General features: G+C 58.4%; 1 long non-coding RNA gene across 3 annotated transcripts; it reads left to right on the top strand.

Annotated features, from left to right (window-relative positions):
* The first annotated feature begins 6,226 nt into the window (after positions 1-6,226).
* LOC123854649 (uncharacterized) lies at positions 6,227-15,735 on the top strand. Of its 3 annotated transcripts, XR_006793348.3 has the most exons (7): positions 6,227-6,646; positions 10,253-10,531; positions 10,726-10,850; positions 11,279-11,736; positions 12,057-12,201; positions 13,057-13,139; positions 14,539-15,735. It is a non-coding gene; the product is annotated as an uncharacterized LOC123854649 (long non-coding RNA). The 3 variants fall into 3 exon arrangements; XR_006793349.3 differs by lacking the exon at positions 11,279-11,736 and having other exon boundaries at positions 6,258-6,646; positions 14,539-15,729; XR_010408515.1 differs by lacking the exon at positions 11,279-11,736 and having other exon boundaries at positions 6,262-6,646; positions 10,374-10,531; positions 14,539-15,727.
* Positions 15,736-16,569: the final 834 nt, after the last annotated feature.

Raw genomic sequence — 16,569 nt, 5'->3', positions numbered from 1 at the left:
GAGGCTGGTGGCCGGAGCTCTGGGGAGGAGAGGACAGTGTTACCGACACCCGGAGGTGTCAGGACCTGCAAAAGCGCTGTCAAGACAGGAAAATGCCATGAACTTCAACAAAACTATCAAGTTCACCAGCTTTATTATTATTATTATTATTATTATTATTATTATTATTATTATTTTCAGTTAAACATCTTGCTTGCTTGACTGTTTTTTTCCCAACTCCCAGAGCTCCCCAGAAGTCAGTCAACATGCATTATTGTCATTTGGGGAACAATAAACCTTTGAAAAATGCCTTCTGCGTCCTGGATTCATGGAAACCGTTTGAACCGGGGTGAGTCTTGAAGAGTACTTCGAAACACAGCTTTTTGATTTTCTCAATAATTTCTTGAGGATCATTAGAAATGGGCATTCAAGAGCCGGGATGGATTTCCCCCCGAGGCTGCGTACTTGTCGAGAAGCATGATTTATCCAGGCCGTCAGTGAAGATGTATGGGATGGGCAGAGGCGTCCACTCAGCACTTTGGGGGCAGCTCGCTCTTGAGGTGACGGGTCCGCCCAGATCCGAACCCCGGAAGAGTGGGCGAGAGCCCGTCTCTGAGTGGGACATGCTCAGCTTGCCCAGAGTGGGTGGGTCACGGGCTTCTCGCTCCCGGGGTTGACCCACTTCAGCCTGGTTCTGCCTTCAGCCCCATGACCGCAAGCCAGGCGACCTTCACATGTCCTTCCGATCCCGTACGATTTGGGGATTTGGGGTTCGGCTGCCAGCTCGTTATTTAAGCGCCGAGCGTTCTAGTCCATGTGTCTGAAGCTGGCTCTGGGAACCTGGAAGTAGGTGGGGTTGGTCAATGTCAGGGTCCCGGTGGGGCAGGAGGGAGCTCCCGGAGAACCCACTTGCTTTTCTCTTGTCCGGGAAATGCTTGCAGGGCATCTCCAGGGGCGGGATGGAGTCTCTGACTTTGCAAGCAGGTGCCGTGGGTGCCTGAGGCCCTGGCTGGCACTCGGGGCCCTGTGGCCCCTCGGAAGCTGGCTTGGCATGTCATTCGAGGCGGGAAGAACAGATGTCCTGTCCCTGGCCTCCTCCCTGGACCTGGCTGCCCACAAGCTGTGAGTTCACACTCTGAGCTCCTGCACACGCCAGGCCTTCCGCCCGTGAGTGCACGTGGCCCAAACCTGCTGGTGCGTATTTCAGGATCCAGCTCAGGGCATCCTCCTCCGGGATTGCCGGGGCCGCCCCGCGGTCACTGGCTCTGCCCACAGCTTGCACCGCGCTGTGATTGACGGTGTGCGCCGTGGGGTCTGTGACGAGCCTCCTCCCTTCCTGCAGCTCCAGAGGGCCCAGCACGGAGCCGGTGCACGGGAAGAGGCGGCTGAATTATTTCGCCCCATCCGGACTTGGAGTCCCGCAGGCCTGAGTTGGAAACTTCCCTCTGCTCTTGGTTAGCTCTGTGACCTTGGAGAGTCCTCACCTCCGATCCTGCCCTGGTGAAGGTCGAGAAGACGGCGTGTGGGAACGGGCCCCTCGATGGAAAACGGCACGCAGCAGGTATGCACTGAGCCGCCTGCCGTGGCCTCCAGGCACCTTATGTATATCAGCTCTGTAAATTCTCATCCTCCTCCCTGTCGTGCAGACCAGGAAACTGAGCCTCAGACGTGAAGCCCCTTGCCCAAGATCACACAGCTAGAAAAGGGCACAAGCGGGATTTGAACCCAGAAAACGCGGCCCGAGCGTCCGTGTGCAAAACCGTAATTAAGCCTCTGTATTTATTGCTGAGCACAACTGACCTCACAGAAATCCAACCGGTCTTGTTTCTCTTCTACGAGAGATGAGGCAATCCAGACTCAGAGAGGGTAAGTAATTTCTCTAAGGTCACACAGCTAGTCAGTGGAGGAGCTGGGATTCTAGCTGACTTGACTTTCCTACTGCTCGGCGCTCCCCAACTCCCTGAATTTTGTGGCAGGACAAACGGAAGCCCAGAGGACAGGAATGTCGTCCCTGAAGCCTGTGGCAGGCTGGTGGTGGGGCTGGAATGCAAACCCAGCTCCCGTTGACGATTGCTTTGTAACTAACCACCGTGGCTTAGCAACCGAACACTACCATGACTTTATTTCTCGCGACTTGGTGGGTCGGCTGACGGCGCCTCTGTGGTTCTGCTGGGCTCATGCACGGGGCTGCGCTCACTGGAGGGTCCCCGTGGCCTCGCTCATGGGCCAGGCAGTTGGTTCTGGCCGTCGGCTGGGGCTCCTGGGTTCCCCTGCCCGTGGCCTCTCATCTTCCCGTCGGCAAGATGGGCTCCGTGGTGGTCTCAGGGCGGAAAGCGGGTGAGAGCAGACTCTCCACTCAAGGGCTGGCCCAGATCCGGCGCTGAATTCTGTTGGTCAGAGCACGACAAAGGCCCCGGATTCATGGGTGGGGGATGTAGACTCTGCCCCCTGAAGGTCACGCTGTGAAGGCACGGGGGAGAGGTGGCCAGTCTCTCAAACGACCTCCAGGGGCCCTGACCAGCCGGCCCGCCCTCCCTCTCCATGCACTTGGGTCTCCCCCCTTCCTCTTCAGCCCCCACTGGTTGTCAGTGAGGTGCACTCGGCAGCACAGATGTCTCCTCGAGAGACCAGTGAGGGCAGGGGTCGGGGACACCCCAGGCCCGTCCCTGCAGCCTAGCTCTCTGAACGTGGCCACACTTGACCTCGGCTGTCCCTGTGGATCTGGGCCACCCTCCGTCTCCGCCTTCTGCACGGCGGGCCTGGGAGGGCAGGGCTGGCTCTGGGATGAGCCAGCTTCACCGCACGGGCCTCTGACCCACTTTGTGGTCCTCGCGGCCCAGCCCCACAAAACGGGTGCTTTCTCCGCAAGCAGGGCTCCCTGGCAAACCTCCAAGGGCCTGAAATGACAGACTGTTCCTGGCTAAGTGGAAAAACTGTACTGTACAGAGACAGAGGTTGAGTGTTTAGGATAATTAAGAAAAATGTGCAAATCTTTATCTGGTTTTATTTTTAAGGTTGCGTGGGGTGGGGGGGACCCTGGCCCAGGAGGAAAACCCACAGACAGGTGCATGGGTGCATGCCAGAGAGAAAGACTGTGTCTCAGGAGGGGTCTGCACCATGTGGGGGTTGCTGTTTTGGGGGTGGAGGGCGAGCAGAGAAGATATGTAACCCATTAGCCATGATGTCAAACAAGATGGGAGAAGCGCTCCCACTTCTGGGCTCCACGGAACTGAACACGGGGTCCCCGAGAGACGTCCATACACCACATTCACAGCAACTTTATTCACAAGCCAAAAGGTAGAAGCAGCCCGAGGCTGAATGGGCCAGCAGAATGTGGTCCATCCTCATGGTGGGATCTTATTTAGCCTTATAAAGGAAGGGCATTCTGATACCTGCCACAGCGCGGATGAACCTGGAGGGCATTACGCCGAGTGAAACAAGCCAGTCCCAGAAAAGGACAAATACTGTGTGATTCCACTTCGATGAGGAACCTAGCGTGGCCACATTCGTAGAGACAGAGAGGGGACGGAGGTGTCTGGATGCCGGGGGCCTGGGGGGCTGGGAGTCAGGGTGGAATGGGGACAGAGCGTCCGTCTGGGAAGATGGAAGGTCCTGGAGACGGACCGCGGTGCCGGCTGCACAAGGGGAATGTGCTCGGGGCCCCAGAACTGAACACGTACAGACAGTGAAGATGGTACATTTTGTGTGATGCGTATTTTACCGCAATTAAGAAAAAAGACCCTTAGACGCCCAATGGCACAGATACTTAGGGGAGGTGGCAGATGCAGGGATGTGGGCCCGGGACCCATGATGTGGGAGGACAGGAAGGACAGGGAAATTCCGTGGACAGCGGGAGGGAAACCCGGGCAGGGGAGGGGCTGGGAGCGCACAGAGCGGGTCCGGGAAGGCCGAGGTGCCACGTGCAGGTGAGAAGCGCTTACATCAAAACGACTTTTTTTCTCAAAAGAAAGAAAAAAGCAAGAACCACAGACATTTCCTTCTCCAACTCTGGGTATATGGGTTTCCACTGTGAATAGCATATAAACACTTTTTAGGGAAAAACAGACTCGTGGGTCTGTTTCTTAGCGGATCGAGCCATAAACACGAGCCTCCACCTTCTCTGTGGCAGGCGCTGTGGCCCGGCCGCGGTGCCGCTCACCCAGACAGACGTGCTCAGACCCCCCAGCTGCGGGCCAGTCATCGAAGCCATCGCTTCATCCCAACGAGCATACGGAGATTATGCATAAATGGAGGGTGGGCAGATGAACGAAACCACAGATGCCTGAGATAGCGTGGATTTCCTGGTCGGGGTTAGGGAACGGTGGGGGGCGGCCAGCGGGAAGGGGGAGACCCAGCCTCTGTGATACCCCTACTGTGCGCCGGGACTCTGCTGGGCGCTTCTCTCAGCCTCGGCATGTAATTGCCTCAACAACCGGGGGCCGAGGGCATGCTAGTCTCCCAGAGCAGTGGAGACCGAGGCCCAAAGTCAAAGCTGTTAACAAGTCGGGGAATGAGGGTTTGGAATTCGTCTGGATGGGACCTTCGCCAACGAGCTTCTGGCTTTGTAAGGTTCAGCTGCTCCCGCCATGGGCTTCAGCTGACACTCATACTTGGGGTGGACGAGACCTCCGGAAGGGTGGGCGTGAGGACATGAGGGAGGGATAGGGAACGAGGGTGGAGGGGAGGAGGCAGGACCCCAGGGAGGCCAGTGTCAGGGTCCAGGGAGGAGAAGGGATGTATGCAAGGGAGGCTGAGGGTGGAGGCTGAGAGGCGGCAGGGAGGCAGGCCAGGAAAGGGTGAGAGGGAGGAGCTAGCGAGCAAGAGGGGACAGAGGATGCAGGATGCCAGGATGCGGCAGAGCTCAGCCTCCCCATGACCCTGGGGACCGTGGAGTCCTCAGACAGCTGGTGAGGAAGGTGGGACGCACCGTGCAGACACCCGGGGTGGGGACTGCATCGGAGCTTCTGCCCGAGGGGCTTCCATGAGGATGCAAACCAGGATTCTGTACATGATGTCTTTATGTGCAAGTTATTTTTGCTGTTAACCCACGTGGCTGTGCCTGGTAATTACAGGGTAAAAGGATTTAAGAAAGATGTAATTTCTCCCCATCAGCACCTGACTGTTCTGCGTCTCCCACCTCGTGCTGGCAGCCAGGCTCTCTGCCTTCACGGGTCCCACTTTGATTTCAGTCACGTAGCAAAGGAATCTGAAACACTTTCAAAGTGATTAGAGAGAGGAGGCGATTGCAAGTTTGGGTCCAATGCAATAATTACATTAACTGTTTGTGGCCATCAGGCTCTCAGGAGGGAAGTCCCCGTGGTTGCTGGGGCGGGGGGGCAGGGGCTGGAAGCGCAGCAGGGGCAGAGGTGGCCATGACACTGCACGTGCAGGTGCAGATGCAAATGCAGGTGCAGGTGCAGGAGGTGGGTGCAGGTGCAGGTTCAGGTGCAGGGCGTGGGCCCAGCTGGTTGCCACATTAATCACAATGATGAGGATGATGGATACTGTTTATTGAGGATTTGCCACTTGTCCAGTGTTCTCTTTGACCTTCACTAAAGCCCCATGAGCTGGGCATTATGATCCTTGTCATAAAGAAACCGAGGTCCAGAGAAGTCAGTCTCTCGTTCTACGTACACACCTACGTCCGCCACGGGGGATGCAGCTCCAGAGGCTCAGGGTGGGGGGCGGGGGAGGGGCCGTAGAGGTTGAAAGCACCGCCCAGAGGGAAGATGGAGAGAGTGCAGGGAGTGAAGAGCCCGGGGGTCTCGGCAGATTTTTCTCTCTACCCTCCATCTTAGTTTCCAGTCGCTTCTGTCACAATTCACTAGAACATAGCGGCCCGGAACAACGCGCACTTGCTATCTGACAGTTCGGAGGTCTGAGATGGGCCGGCAGGACCGTGTGGCAGGTGTGGGCTCTGGGGGAGAGCTATCTCCTCGTCTTCTGCAGTCTCTAGAGGCTGCCCGGGCGTCACTCCGACCTCCGCCCACTCTCACGCCTCCTCTCCAACGCACGCTTTCCCGGCGGCGAGCGCCTCGTGTCTGGCGTCTTTTTTGCGACGTGAGCAGGCTGAGATTTCCCCCCATCACTTCTCTCACCGGTTCTCTCCTCGATTTCTCTCTTGGATCTTGCGTTTTCCTATGAGCAGCCAGAGGAAACCAGGCCACGCCTCCAGCGCTGGGCCTGCAATCTCAGCTAAACATGCAAGCTCGTTGCTCACAGCTCTGTCAGCACAGGACGGTAGGACTCCCGTCGGCTGCGCTGTCTGCCATCATAGAACAGAGACCCCCTTTCCTGCAGTCCCTCATTTCCCGAGCAGTTCCCAAAGCCACCTCCGTGGTTTTGGGTATCTGTTACAGCAACACCCGCTTCCAGGAGCAAAATCTGTGCCAGATAGCGCGCGCGGTTGGAGAGACCCTGCCGGCGGGAGACCGTACTGGGAGGTTCCATGGTTGTGGGGCCGGCTGGGCAGGGCCGGAAGCCGCAGGGCAGGCCCCGGGGAGGGCAGGGGGCTGGCCGGCCTGAGCACTCTGCTCTGTGCTGGTGGAAGGCTCGGCCTGTGGCGAAGGCTCTCACCCGAGAGAACCAGGCCCCTCGGATTATCTAGCCAACCGACTGTGGGCCTCAGTCGCGTCCGCACATCTTCAGCCCCCTAGGCACCCCCTCGGTGAGTATTTGGATCACTCGGGATTGAGGCCTAGCCAAGCTGACCCGTAAACCTCACCAGCATCCCCCTCCTCCCCTTCTCATCCATGAGCCGGTGAGGCCCCTGAGTGTGGGTCAGGAGGTGTGGCCGGGGCACGAGAGAGGTCAGAGGGCAGGAACGGTCTGCGTCGCGGGGGCATCTGGCGATATTCCCATTGGTGTTGGTTCACTGCCGACCCTTCCTCTCCTGGGTGCCATCGACCTCCGTGGGCTATGACTGCATGACAAACGGCGCCAACGCTCAGTGGCCTAAACCCAGCGTCAGGGTCTGCAGGTGCGGGTGGGTCTGCTCATCGAGACCGTGCTTGGTTGGTGGGTCAGCTGCAGGCTGTGGGTTTGGTTCACGGCTCCCCCATAGCCATCCTGGAGCCCAGGCCTGGGTTCCGGGGACGCCCGAGCATGTTCTTCCTGCGGTGGGTCACTGGGGGGTCAGGCGTGCAGGCCTAACCAGGCAAGCGCCTTTGCTGTCCCGCTCCGTTGGCACACCTGTGGTCAGAGCGAGTCACTGCCCGGCCCGGAGCCGAGGGGCGTGATGGGGACTGTGCTGAGCACGAGGTATGGCCAGGGAGAGAGCGCACCATCCAAGCAAAGGAGTGAGCGATGGGGACCTGTAATTCTGCATGTCTCCACCATCCCAGCTCTGGGGGCTCCCTCACCAGCCCCTCCCTGGCGGGCAGTTACGGCGCTCCCTTGGCCTCTGATTCCCAGTGATGTTCTCCACCACAGACTGCCTTCTGGGGCTCTGTTGCCCCGCTGGGCAGCCCTCTTGGGGAAGCTCCTCTAAGACCACGCTGAGCTGTTTGCTGCTCGATGGTGCAGCCACAGGCCCCCTCAGCCACGTTCTGCCCTTTAGATTTCCAGACGTGAGTCAGATGCCAATCCACCACGTGCCCCAAGTTCCACGGGGCTGCGTAGCACGTGGTCCCGAAGCCCATCCCCAGCACCCCCGTCCCTCTCTTTGGGTCCCCGAGCCTGGCTGGTTCTCCATTTGCGCAAGAAGGATCGATGGCCAAGTTTGGGGCCTTTTTCCCTCCACTCAGAGTCCTTTTTCTCTTTCTGGGTCAAGCTTGCTTCCGGTGCTGCTTGCCTTCCACCGGACGCGGCATCTGTGTTTGGAGCCGAGCCCAGCCGCTTCCTGGCAGCTCCCTTGTGCTCTGCGGAGCCCGTGTGACTGCCCGTTACCTCCGCCTCCCCCCTCCGCCTCCCTGCGGTTACTCAGGGCAGCTCATTCTCCTGCTGAGGGACCAGGGTCTTGCTTCCCCGAGCCTCAAACCCAGAGGCTCTGGCCACATGGGCTCCCGAAGATTCGGGCGAAGAGCCCCGGCCGGCGGCGGGGTGCGTGGTTTCCACCACGTCCCACAGCGCATTACTTTGGGTAATCACAGGCGTGAGTGTGAACACTGATTACATCCACAGGCACCAGGCAAAGGAAACGAAGCGTAACTAGATAACGTTAAGCAAATTTATGGGATTGCTACTTCTGCCAGGCCAGATCTTTACTTGCCTGTGCGTAGAGGAGTGACCTCTGAGGTCAAGTCCGAATTGCCTGTTTTATGCTTCTGTGGATCTAAGCACAATGCAGGAGCGTGTTGGGCTGAAGGAACCCCTGCCAGCCAGCTATCCTGCACCTCTCTGCTGTTCCCCACCATTAAGCCCCTCTGGGTGGTGGCCTGGCAAGGCCCAGCCGGGGACCCTGCATCTTTCCCCTTCCTTCTGTGACGGGAGGGGAGGGGGCTCACGTGGCCCCTGCCCTGCCTGCCCCTGAATGGGGAAGGGTCACGGCTCAGCAGGCTCTGCTGGCCTCAGCAGGGGACACTCTGCTCACGGCCTCACCTTGCCCAGACCGGCCCCCTCACCCCTCGAGCCCCAGGGGGAGTAATGCGCGCTGAGGCCTCTGCCCCACAGTGGATGTCCTTCTTCTGGGCCTGGCTTTGGGGCTCCCCTGGGGGGGGGGCCTGACACACAGCAGAGGCTCAGCAAATGTCGGCTGGAGACGAGGCGAGGAAAGGGGACGCCTCCTGACCCCTCAGCCCCCAAGGGTCCCGCTCAGGCTTCCAGGCGAGGCTGAAGCACAGACCAGCTGCAGAGATGCTGGACCGATCTGCACGATGCTGGACATGAAGATACCGTGCTTCTCGGGCTGGAGGCCCCGCAGCTTTGTCCAGCTCTCCCAGCAGAGCCGCCGGCTGCTGGCTGCCTCAGTCAGGCATGTGGACCGCTGGATGGAATGTTCTGGCACAGAAGAGTAGAAGTCATCCAGAGGATGGGCCAATTTTTTTTTTTTTAAACTGTTTTACTCCCCTGGGAAGTTTATTCCACGGCCGAGGGCTGCGTGCACCTGCCGAGGGGAGCTGGGTCGAGTTTGGGTTTGGGGAAGGCAGGTCCGAGGTAGGAGGTCTGTATGATCAGCCACTTTTTTTTTTTTTTAAGATTTTATTTATTTATTTGCGAGAGAGAGAATGAGAGACAGAGAGCACGAGAGGGGGGAGGGTCAGAGGGAGAAGCAGACTCCCCGCCGAGCAGGGAGCCCGATGCGGGACTTGATCCCGGGACTCCAGGATCATGACCTGAGCCGAAGGCAGTCGCTTAACCGACTGAGCCACCCAGGCGCCCTGATCAGCCACTTTTATAGAGGGTGACAGAGGCTTGGAGACCTGCCCAGGGCCACACCATCCGGGTGCAGCCCACAGGAGCCTGGCTGGACTTGGGCGGCTTTCAGCCCCATGGTGCTGCTTTCCCAGGCCCTATGCGTTCACTCCGGCTGCACCAACCCCACTAATCACGTGCGTGGCCACCTGTGCTCACCCGCGTGATCCACGGCCTTCCCCAGGAGCTTCCCAGGGGAGCAGAGGGTGAGCGCCTTCTGCCCCTCCTCCCACCAGCCCCCAGCACGGGGCCTGGTGCAGAGTAAACTGCTTGCTGCCTGCTTCCTGATTGGATGCATGGGCCAGTGAATGAATGATTGTGCTGAGAATCCCCCAGGGAAGCCGGTTAAACTCCAAGATCCAGCCCCCCACCCCGCTCCAAGATTCCAATTCAGGAACTTGGGAGCGGGCACACACATCTGCCTTCGAAGCAAGTGCCCAGGCCATTGGGGTGTCCATTGTGGTGCCCGTGAGTCACAGACTGCCCTCGGAGAGGCCCAGGGACAGGGAAGAGGAGCTTTCTGGTCATTGGGCAGGGGGAAGCATGTCCTTTATTCTGTGGGCAGTGGAGAGCCATGGAAAGTATTGAGCGTGGGGATGAGAAGCCATCCAAAACTGCTTTGCAGAAATTGCTTCCTTGCCCAGCGAGGTCTACCCCCTCCTCTTTTTTTTTTTTGTCAATGAGACTGATGAACAAGACAGATTCCCAACAAACATCAAGCTGCAGCTCAGAGCTGTGTTTCTGAGAGCGGGCAGGCCATTAGGGGCTCCCTGCCCTTCCAAAATGGCTTGTTAGCGCGTTTAAGCCCTTTGTAGGAGGCTCTCCTCCGCTGTAATTGGGCCTTCACTCCGTCGCATTTCCTGGCCACGGAGCTTGTTAGCTGTCATGCAAGGCTGCGGATTTGGAGGCTTATTTTTCATAGGCAACCCCGTGGGACTCCAGCCGTAAGGAACGCGCCCTGTAGCAAGCAGGAAGGAGGAGGGAGTTCAGCGTGGGAACCATGCACACGACAAGATGAGGTGTCAGCGCTGGGGTTTCTGCAGGGCTCAGCTCCTTCGGTGGATGTTTCTGGATGTCTGTGTTTAAGGCTGTTGTGCCCGGCTTGGCACCAACCCGCTCACCACAGGGGAACCACGACAGCTCCTTCTAGCCTCACAACTCCTCTCGCTGCATGTGTTTTAGAAGAAGGGTCATTTGAGCGGTACGTAGGCATGCCGGGGGTAACCCCACAGGAGGGAAGCATGTGGCCGTCCTAGATTCAGAATCCGTAGAGAAAGCCCATGCTTCCGGGCCCTGGGTCGATGGCAGAGGGGGTATCGTGAGACCCGGTGCCCATCTGGGGCCCCGAGATCCTGGGTTTTAGGAGAGTCTCCCCTATGCTGCTTTTGGCTCCAGGCTCTGCCAGGCTGCTGTGGACCAGGACTCAGGTGCAAAGTGCGCTGGAGGGAACGAGAGGATCTGTCAGGAGAACAGACTTCGTAAGAGGAAGGAGAGAGGACAGGAGGATTCCGAATTCTCAGGTTCGCCGGTGGCCTTGCGGGCTTGAGCTGGGACAGACGGACAAGGCAGGATGGGGGGTGGGGTGGGCACGAAGTCTCAGGGAAGGTGAGGTGGGGGCAGGAGAGTAGGTATTTATAACCAGACCTTGCCTGTGCTCGCTATTCTGGGTTCCCGCGGTACCCGGCCCTACACCCTAGACCTGAACTCTGCCCTTCTCTGCCCCGTTCTGTGCCCCGGGAGGCCGACCCAGATGGGGGACACCAGCCAGGGGGCTCCTTGCTGACTAGGGAACATTGGGTTTGGCCAGCAAGCACCAAGAGAAGATTGGAGGGCATGGGGAGTGAGGATGGGGTGTGGCTTCCTCAGACCCTCCCTGGAAGTTGCTGGATCCTTCCGTGCTCAGTCTGATGGGTTTCTGTAATCCCATTTCCTCCCTCTGCCCCATTAGGTCTGTGGGTAGTGATGCCTTCCACTGTGGCTGAGCTTTGGCTGCCCCATCGTTCTGGCCCACAGTGCTGGGAGCCTCCCCTCCAGATGGGCCTCTCCCTTCCCATGATCTCAGCTGGATTCTCTGACCGCCTGGGGCCTGACTCACACAGGCTCCCCGTTCCCTGACCCTCGTCATCCTGGCTACAGCTCTGTTCCTCTGAAGGGGAGCTGGGTCTGGTCTGCTCTGACCCTGGGGAGATTCTTGGCACAATGAAGGGGTGGGGAGGAGGCTGTGGGAGAAGGGAGATGAGAAGCTTGTGGCGGGGGCTGGAGGGAGAGGCCTCGGGGCCAGCCGTGCAGGGTCTTCGGGGCACTTCCCAAGAGGGGGTCTGTGTACGGCCCCAGCTTTTGGAAGGCCCCCCTGTGATCATTGATGGAGGAAGGCCCAGAGCAAAACCACCTTACTGGAGAGACACGGTTGGTATTTACGATGTCAGAGTGACATTTCTGATAAGAAAATCACAAACCCGTTGAGGCATTTTGACGTGGGAAACATTTCCCTCAAGGCACAATATAAGCAATTAAGGCTGATATGGGGAAGCGGGCAGGTCTGCGAGGTGGGAGGTGACTGGCAGGTGCCTTGGGTGGGTGGGGGGCCCTGGGGAGCGCACCCTCCTGAGCTGGGGGACAATTCTGGGAGGCTCGCCCATGGAGGCCGAAGGAATCTAAGATCCTGGAAGTTCTGGGGCCAGGGGGGTGGAAGGTGCATCCCCTGTGAGGCATGACTCTCTCTGCAGGCAGGAGGAGAAGGAGGAGGAATGAAGAGACCTGCTTCTTTCCCTCGTCCCACCCGCCGGGCACTGGGGCACCACCATGGGAGGACACCCCGCCAGGACCCTGCCAGCAGGGGAAGCCGGCTGGGACCGCCGTTTCTAAAGCAAGGTGCTGCAACCTTCAGCATTTTTCTGACGGACACCACATTCAGGAGGGAGGCTTGCTGGGCTCCCAGCTTAAGTGTTGCAAAAATCTCTTGTGTTACCAAGTTACCAAATACTTGCTTGTTAGCTTCCGGGGCGCCCGGGCTGGGAATCCGCTGCTCGGGGTTGATGACAGGGGTCCCAGGCGGCTGAAGCTTTCTTTATAGAATGAGCTCCGTCGTAGCCAAGTTGGTGGCACAGGGAGTTTCTGCAAAGGGAACCCGGACTCCCCGTTATCTCGTTAGTTAGTCGGAGATGCGTAATCGTGAGGATTTAACAGATGTTTCTCCGTGCGGACACACGGAGAGAGGGTAACAATGTGACGAGCAGGGGGCACGGGCAGACGTCCCACGGACTGTCCCCCGGGGGGGTGGCTGGTTTCTGCCGGGGTGGGGCGGGTAGGGAGACGGCCTCTCTGCTTCTCTCCTACTCCGGATGGGTGGGTGAGACCCCCTCCCTGCTTGCACTGCAGACCAGGGGCCCTTCTGGGCTGTGGGACGCGCCTCGGCGTTGGAGACCAGAGGGGGCATTTCAGGAGGGATGGGGCAGGACCCCTTACGCTGGCGGATTCCCGATTTCCGGATGGTGGGCTCCTTTCTCACGGGCACCGTCGCCGAGTCACCGCTGAGAAAAGCCTTCACAGCACAACTCAGCAAATCTGCTCAGAGATGCAGGAATAACCTTCCCCGTACTGTCATTAAGTCACATCACATCCTTTCTCTCTAATAATGCGACACACAATTTTTGAGTGACTATTATATTGTACAAGTGCTGTGGATGGAATGGAGAACAGTAAAGACATGCCCCCCTTCCCCTCCAGGATTTATGTTCTGGAGACGCAGAAGGAAAACACGAAGAGATAGAGACTAGAATGGCAAGTAACACGTGCAATGAAGAAAGTAGGTAAGCATGACAGGAACTGTTGCCATTATGGAGGCAGCCAGGGTGGCCTCCCCGAGGAGGTGACATTTGAGCAGGGACCATGAAGTAAGCAGGACAGAGGGGACAGCAGGGACAGAGAGAGCAAGGACAGAGGGAGCAGGGACAGAGGGAGCAGGGACAGGGAGACAGCAGGGACAGAGGGGACAGCAGGGCTGGGGGACAACAGGGACAGAGGGAGCAGGGATGGGGACAGCAGGGACAGAGGGGGACAGCAGGGATGGGGACAGCAGGGACAGAGAGGGACAGCAGGGATGGGGGACAGTAGGGACAGAGGAAGCAGGGACAGAGGGAGCAGGGACAAGGGGACAGCAGGGACAGAGAGGGACAGCAGGGATGGGGGACAGTAGGGACAGAGGAAGCAGAGACAGAGGGAGCAGGGACAGGGGGACAGCAGAGACAGAGGGAGCAGGGACAGGGAGACAGCAGGGACAGAGGGGGACAGCAGGGATGGGGACAGCAGGGACAGGGGGACAGCAGGGACAGGGGGCAGCAGGGATGGGGGACAGCAGGGACAGAGAGGAACAGCAGGGATGGGGACAGTAGGGATGGAGGAAGCAGGGACAGAGGGAGCAGGGACGGGGGACAGCAGGGACAGAGGGAGCAGGGACAGGGGGACAGCTGGGACAGCAAGAACAGAGGAAGCAGGGACAGAGGGGGACAGCAGGGACGGGGACAGCAGGGACAGCAAGGACAGAGGGAGCAGGGACGGGGGACAGCAGGGACAGAGGGAGCAGGGGCAGGGAGACAGCAGGGACGGGGGGACAGCAGGGATGGGGACAGCAGGGACAGGGGCAGCAGGGACGGAGGATAGCAGGGATGGGGACAGCAGGGATGGGGGACAGCAGGGATGGGGACATCAGGGACAGGGGCAGCAGGGACAGGGGGACAGCAGGGACGGGGGACAGCAGGAGGGACACTAGCCAGGTCGCTGGTGCACTGTCCGAGGTGTGGGGGAAGGCAGCAGGGCTGGAGTGGAAGTGAGAGGAACAGGAGGCAAACATGTAACCCCTTCCTCCCCTTTGCAGAGGGGCTGAAATCCTGAGTGTTAGCAGGTGGCTGTTCTGGGGACTCCTGGGTCCCCCACTAGCAGGTGGCAGGAGGGCCCCCTTCCTTTCGGGCTGGGGTGCAATACCGCCTCTCACCAGCAGTGGCCACTAGCGGCCCTGCGCCTTCCGAACCCCAGACAGGTGCGTGGGGAGCAGGTTAGATGCAGTCTGGGGGTGCTGAGCCTCAAGGCTGGGGACCCCCAGGGTGATCCACTGCTGGCTTTGATGAGACCGGCCAGGCTGGTGCTCACTCTGCCCTGGTCCTGCTGCTGGGGACAGTGCAGGTTCTGTCCTTCATCTTTCTCCTCCTGCAGCCTGAGCCTCAGACCCCCTCCCAGCCCAGTCAAGGCCTTCCTGTGACCTCTGACCTATGAAATCATTTCTTCGGTGGAGTCACCCTTCAAGACAAAAGGGTCCGCCCTCCTGGACAAGCTCCCTTGTGACTTTTCTCAGAGACAGTGGAAAAGACCAGTCCTTCCCACCTGTGCATGGTCCCCTCCAACCCCCTCCCAGCCCCCATCTGGCTGGATTCTCACTGCACCCCCGAGAATTGGGTATTACTGTCCTCACGTTACAACAGAAAAAGCGAAGGGTCAGAGAGGCAGAGTGACGTTCCTAAAAAGTATTATCCTGGTTTCTGAGCTCCCGCCTCTCCCCTCCAGACCTTCCCTCCCATGCTCTCCTCAGCAAAGTCAGGCCAGACTCTGCAAACCCTCTTCTCTCCTGGCCAGCTGGTGTCCCCTTGGGTTTTGCCAGCAGGAGGCACTTGGGGGAATACCAGGAGCGGGATTGGGGAGAAGAATGCCCGCCTTCTGGTTTTACCTGTTGCTCCTGCAAGTGGCCTCACCTGAGATCCCAGTCTCTTGGGACCCCAGCTGCCGCAGGTGTTCACTGCTCCCTAGGCTGGTTCTCCAGGCCCGAGGATCCTCTCCGAAGGATTGGGTGGGTGGGCAGGTTGGGGGTGGGGTCTCCTGTCCTCCCACAGCTGCTGGGAAAGTGCCACAAATTCACTTGTTCTCTTAATTTGTGAAAACTTCCTCCACTTGTCTGTGAAGAGCCGCTCAGAAACACCCTTCTCATTACAATGTTAAATTAAAATTTAGTAGACGAGGCACATAGCAGAATAAACTTTCAATTAAAATGTACACACTCCGGTGGTGGAAGGGGGCTGGAGAGAACTTGCAGGCATCTTTGCTGCGAATGTGCTCGAGATTTAATTTTACTATGACATCTCCTTGGAATTACACTGCTAATTGATCACATTGTGTCTGTCTGTTATTTAAACTTTCAATAAAACGGAGATTAATGGAAGGTGTAATCCTCCCGGGCAGAACAAATATTCCCATTGCTCATGTCAGGTACAGAAATGGAAATGCTTGGCTAACAGCTTTTTGCATTCAATCTGCGAACATGAAGTTAATCATGAAAAATGCAGTGATTCTTTAATTGCTTGAATGAAATTTTTTCTGCCTGCCCCATTTCTCACCCAAAATAGCCACCCTTGTTGGAGGTGTGGAATGAAGCGGCAGGGAGGCAGGGCCGGGCTTCAGGGGCGGGGGATCTGGGGGGGGGCAGCTGTGGGGTGGCTGGCGTCTGTGTCTGAGGACATGTGGCCGTCAGGTGGGACAGAGCCCAGCTGCTGCAGGAAACCTCCTGCCACTTTGTGATTTTGGCAAGAATGTGTGGTGGGGAAAAGGGCTTGTCTGTGGCTCAGACTCCCGGAGCGGAGCAGGGGGGGCGGAGAAGATGCTGGGATCTAGAAGGCCCCTGAGCCCTCGTTCAGGTTGGGGGCAGGACCCAGAGTAGCAAGTACGAGCCCTCCAGCGCCGCCACCACCTCCTAACCTGAGGCCTTGGACAAGTTCCTTCAATTCCCCATGCTTCACCTTCCCCTCCCGTGGATGGGCGTGAAGGTCACGATCTCCAAGGGCCGTCGTGGAATGCGCTGTGATGTATGCCAAGCACCCAGAATCGGGGCCGCCGGGCCATCCTGTGTGCTGAGCAAGCTTGGCTACTGTCATTAGTATGCTCTCAGCTGGCGCTTCTGTCTTCTTTATGGTTCCTCTGCCAAGTCCAGGCGCAGTTAAGCACATACCTTGGAGTTGGAAGGTAGGGACTTTATTCCCGCATCTTCCACCAGCTAGCTGTGTGACGTTGTATGCAGTGGACATGGAAGTGCCTGCCTCCCAGGGCTTCTGCAAAGGTGGAGTACAGGTAGAAAGAACCCTGATTTCAGTCCTCGGCACGCAGAAAGCACATAAAAGTCCATCCTTCTGTCCAGGCCCTGCAGGACCCATCCAGCCCCTTTCCCACTAAGGCAGCGCGGATCCAGACCGTGTGTGATCA

This window comes from Mirounga angustirostris, unplaced genomic scaffold (genome assembly GCF_029215605.1).
Source record: "Mirounga angustirostris isolate CCGP_5_RB_7025 unplaced genomic scaffold, mMirAng1.0.hap1 SCAF_17, whole genome shotgun sequence".
Classification (NCBI taxonomy): domain Eukaryota; kingdom Metazoa; phylum Chordata; class Mammalia; order Carnivora; family Phocidae; genus Mirounga; species Mirounga angustirostris.
The sequence above is the reverse complement of the archived record's forward strand: the minus strand, read 5'-3'. Positions and strand labels throughout refer to the sequence as shown.